This window comes from Canis lupus, chromosome 1 (assembly GCF_003254725.2).
Source record: "Canis lupus dingo isolate Sandy chromosome 1, ASM325472v2, whole genome shotgun sequence".
In the NCBI taxonomy this organism is placed as follows: domain Eukaryota; kingdom Metazoa; phylum Chordata; class Mammalia; order Carnivora; family Canidae; genus Canis; species Canis lupus.
Genome location: NC_064243.1, coordinates 2,967,964 through 2,973,170, shown reverse-complemented (window position 1 = coordinate 2,973,170; position 5,207 = coordinate 2,967,964). Strand labels below are relative to the sequence as shown.

The 5,207-nt window shown below is 46.2% G+C and overlaps 1 long non-coding RNA gene across 1 annotated transcript; it reads left to right on the top strand.

The window, feature by feature from the left end:
- The first annotated feature begins 921 nt into the window (after positions 1 to 921).
- Positions 922 to 4,682, top strand: LOC112643947 (uncharacterized). The gene is made up of 2 exons (XR_003125994.3): positions 922 to 1,784; positions 2,860 to 4,682. It is a non-coding gene; the product is annotated as an uncharacterized LOC112643947 (long non-coding RNA).
- The last annotated feature ends 525 nt before the right edge of the window (positions 4,683 to 5,207 follow it).

The window sequence follows — 5,207 nt, the reverse complement described above, 5'->3', positions numbered from 1 at the left end:
CAGAGTCCAAGGCCCAATTATTTTTGATAATTATTGGACAAATAACATGGAAATATCTTGAATGCAGTGATTCTGAGTTCTTTTTGGGTAGAAAATGTGGTGTTTAACAGCTTCACTGACACATAATTCACATTCCGTTGAATTCTCCCACTTAAAGTATACAATTCAGTGGTTCTTAATATTATTTACAGGATTGTGCAAACATCACCACTATCTGATTTTAGGACATGTTTGTCCTTCTAAAAGAAACCCTGCTCCCATTCACACCATGCTCCATTGCCTCACCCACCCCCAGCACCCGCCCACCCACTTTCCCTCTCTGTGGACTTGCCCATTCTAGACCTTTCATGTAAATGTGATCCTATAACACATGGTCACTTGGCACAATGCTGGCAAGGCTCGTTCATGGTGCCGCATGTGTCATACTTCACTCCTTTTTTATGGCCATGTGATAGTCCGTTGTGCAGCCATAACACAGTTGGCTTATCCGTTCGTCCACTCACAGATATTTGGGTGGTTTCCACTTGTTGGCTGTCACGACTAGTGCTACTCTGAGCATTCGTGTACAAGTCCTTGTGGGGACGTATGTGTTCATGTCTCTTGGACATACATTGATGAGTAAAGAATTATAATTAGTGAGAAGAACTTCATCTAGACAGTCATGCAAACTTGTAGGTTAGCAGTAAGCAACCTTTCATTCTTCATTCTTGTTTCTTTATTGGAGAAGTGGGGAAAATAATAGGCATTTAAGCATTGAATAAAGATCTCAGCGAACATACATTTTCCTTTATTTGAAATAGCACAAACGGATTCTTCTCTGCTTTCAAACAAATGCATACATTTATAGAGGTGCTATTAAGTGATTTTTTTATTTATCTGACATTGTCAAGAAATTTTCTAAGAACACATTTTCAGATAATTGATGTCTCTACCTTTTAAATTTTTATGATTTTTTCCATAAAAATAAATAGATGTTTATATTCTAAGGCACATTGCTCCTAATGATTTTAGTGATTTATTGTTATGATTACCATACCTCCTTGTTATATTATATCCACACATTCACATCACCAGAACTACTGTCGATTTATTCTAGGATCTGCCCAATTTAGGAATGCCTCCTCTCTCTACATCGAACTTACTTGGATTATTTTTATTTTGTTGACTCTTTCAAGACTTTCAGGGATTGGGGCTTGTCAGGGGTCTCACATGTTGTGTACTGCCAGCAAAATTTCTTCATTCCTGAAACTTCTGCCAGCTGTCTGCATGGCGATAGGAATCCTCAATTGTTCAAGAGGTAAGGGCTCCATAGTTCACTGGCCCCACATCTCAGGGGACAAACAGATGACTGATGGGTTGACCATGCAACCAAGTGCCTTTCTCACTTCTTTCCAAAGCAGAAATTGTTTGGTTTTGTTTGTATGTTTGCATGATTTGGAAGCCAGATGGGGGCCAACTTATTCTCAGTGGGCCTCTGGAGAACTGACCCGGACACTGTGGCTGTAAAGAGAAGCCAAGTGGAGCTAGGGAAATGGGAAAGGGCGCCTACTGGCCACCTCTGGTGCAGCTACCGTGGGCACTGGGTACATTGAAAAACTGTTCTGCTACAGTGTCTGGAAGTCCAGCAGTTGGCTCCGGTCCAACCAACCCCTGTTGGCCTGCAGGTTGACCTCCACCTGGTGCTGCCTCGCCCTTAGCCAGGGATGGTGGGGCTGTCTCCTCCCATACTGGCTGTGCTCTGGTTGATTGAACACATCTCAGCAGCAGGAGACCAGTGGAGCTGGGTGAGTCTCCAGAGGAAGAGCTGGGAGCAGGAAGGAGGAAAAGAGGATGGGTAGAGGCTAGGTGTACTGGATCACAGTGTACTCCCAATCCTCTCCACCCAGAGCTTCAGCATGTGCAAATAGGATCTTTGCAGATATAATTAGTTATGATGAAGTCACACTGGACGAGGGTGGGCCCTACTATATCGTCTGGTGTCCCTATGAGAGGAGGGAAATCTGGACAGAGAGAGAACGCTGTATGAAGAGGGAGACAGGGACTGGAGTGAAGCGTCTAGAAGCCAAAGAAAGCCGAGGGACACCAGGACCCACTAGGGCCTGAGAGCGGGGAAGGGTCCTCCCCTAGAGTCTTCAGAAAGAGTGAGACCCTGCAGACACCTTGATTTTGGACATCGAGCCCCAGAGCCACGGGAGAATACATTCCCATTGTTTCCAACCACGTAGTTGGTGGTACTTGTTACAGCAGCCCCTGGGAAACTCATACAATGGGGAAACACCACTTCCAGCCCTAACACCTGGGGGTGTCGGGACCAGGACTCATCTCAGTGCTCACCTGCCTCTCCACCTGTCTTCCAGAAACAAGAACAGAGAAGTAGGGCTACCCTCCAGAGGAGCGAAGTCCTTCATCTTTGTCACAGCAGTTCTAATGAGAAGGAAATTTTGTTTCCATATGGGGCCAAACATTTCAGGCACCATTTGGAATTTTCTCTTGCACCCCTCCTAATAGTGACATGATGTGGTTTGCCCATGATGAATGACTTGGCCCACAAAGCTATTTAATTATTTTAATCTGGTGCCGTGTTTCATGTCCCTCTTTTGCTGTCAGGGCCTCAGTGCTGTTTTCACCTACCTCAGGCAGCTCCCTGCATCCCTCCTGTAAGTCTTCCATATCTGAAATGCTGTGAGCTGCAAAATCATGCAGCCAGGCTTGGGTGAATTGTCTGTACAAGCGAGTTAGGTTGCAAGTGATGGCCCCAGGGCTCTATCATCAGCAAAAAACACAAGATTTAGTGCATATACTTGGAAATGCTTAATTTGACTGTTCACAGACCTCTAAAACATGGCTTCCTGACCCCAGATTCTGGTCCTGTGGAATGCGGTTGTGTGATGTGTTACCCCTGGGGACCACAGCTGCCCCCCGCAACTTGGACCATTCGAGCACACTCCAGCCTCCACTCCTGTGGCCGTGTGGTGCCAAAGACTCCAGGACCCACCTTCCTCGGCTTCCACATGCCACCCCTAGCACTCGCCGCACCCAGCACTGCTCAGTGCACCTTGGAGCTGATGATCGTTTCCTGCAGTCAGGGGACCCCCACCTCCAAATCACTCACTGTGTTCACTGCAAATTCCATGTTTCCCTTTGAGTCAGTGGTTTCCAGAGGTCATACATTTCTGGAACCTGGTACTAAAGGGAAACCTGAGGGTGCTGCATAAGCATGGTTGGATTTTTCTGAGGCATGGGTCCCGAGGTTCTAGTCTGGGTCATGCTGATGCCACCAAGAATCCCACCAGCACATGCGAGGTGGCGAAGCCTGGGTTTTAGCTCGTGCCCTCTGACATAGTTCATGTTGCTGTCCAGGCCAGCTCTCTCTTCTGACCCTGGGTCTCAGCCCTCATCATTTCCTCCCCTCAGGCGGGTGGGAGTCCCACAGGCCACCTGCTGTAACAGGCGAGGAGACCACCCTTCTTCCTCAGGCGAGGAGACCACCCTTCCAGCCCTTACAGGGAGAGGCCACAGCCCCGCATGGTAGAGAATAACTCTGGTGCTTGTTTTCTTATGATAAAATGCATGCAGTGTGAAAGCTACCACTGAATCATTTCTTGGTGTCTAGCTCAGGGATAGTAAGCACCTTCAAGTTGTTGGACAGCCACCCCTATCATCATCTCCAGAACTTTCCATCGCGTAAAGCTAAACTAGTCCCATGAGCACTACCTCGCTGTTCCCCTCTCCCAGCCCCACTTTCTATCTCTATGAATACAACGACTCTCTTTACCTCCTACGAGTGGAATGATGCAGAATTTGTCCATTTGTCTCCGCCTTATTTCACTGAGCATAACATCCTTCAGGTTCACCCACGCTATGGCAGGGGACAGAATCTCCCTCCTTGTTAAGGCTGAGTAATACTCCATTGTTCCGTTGGTCCTTAGACTGGAAGGTTTGTGAACCGCTGGGGCAAGGGTGGCTGCTGAAACAGTTGGCAGTGCATGGCCTCAGCTACGGTGCTGGTCCCTCCTCCTGCGTCTTCCTCTCCACCCGGGAAGGAGCTGCTGGGCTCTTGGTGCAGTGGGGAGAAGGACTCACCTCTCTTTTCCCTTCTCACTATTCCTCATGATGCTTATGACAGGTCTTACTGTTACCATTTGACAAAAGGAGAGACATATTGGAAATGTCCGGTAATGTCCCCAAAATGAAGCAGGTGGTCAGTGTCTCTCTGATTGCCCTGACAGATGGTGAGACCCTGTGAGCAGACCCAGCTGTTTGTCCTTCTCCCAGCTTCTTGCTCCTGGCACCTACACACGGCCCCAGGGTAGGGTTTTGAGATATCTGCACATAGGGCATGGGGACCCCAGACGGAAGCGCAAATCCTGCTGTGCTGGCTCACCTGCCAGGACAGTTAATCCCTGTCTGCCCTGGTTTCCTTATCTCTAATATTGGTAAAACAATGGTGTTTGTTCTGTACGGTTGATTTGACAATTAAAACCAGATAATCTATATATGGTGCTAAATGCTTTGAAATGTCTAGAAATATTTGAAATGTCTAGAAATATTTGAAATGTCTAGAAATATCCATAAGTAGGAGCCGATATTAATATTGTTAGAATTGCAATTTAAGGGGAAATTTTAAAGTGTGGTTCATCCATATATGCTAGTTTTAGGCTGTCATTAAAAAATTGTGTTTATGTTCTGTGTTTATAAACTTGTTTAATGCTTGTGGAAATTTTTATACTCTGTTAAATTTTTTTAAGTATCCAAAATTATATATACTATATAATTTCCATTGTGCTTTAAAAATAGTAATAAGGAGAGTGCCTGGGTGGCTCCGTTGGTTGAGTATTGAGTCTTGGTTTTGGCTCAGGTCATGATCTCAGGCCTGTGGGATCCAGCCTCAGGTCGGGCTCCACAGCCAGTAGGGAGTCTGCCTGGGATTCTCATTCTCTCTCTCTCTCTGCACCCCCCCTTTGTCCCTCTTCCCACTTCCATGGGTAATCTCTCACTCTTTTTCTCTCTTTAAAGAAAACAAAACAGTAATAAAGCCCTGGGAGGAAACATGCTAAAACGTTAATAGGTGTGTCTGAGTAGTGAGATTGTGTATAACTATTTTTCTACTTTCTTGTACTACCTGTGAAGCAGACAACTAGCTCCCTAATTTTTTAAAAATATTTTATTTATTTATTCACGAGAGACACACAGAGAGAGCCAGAGAC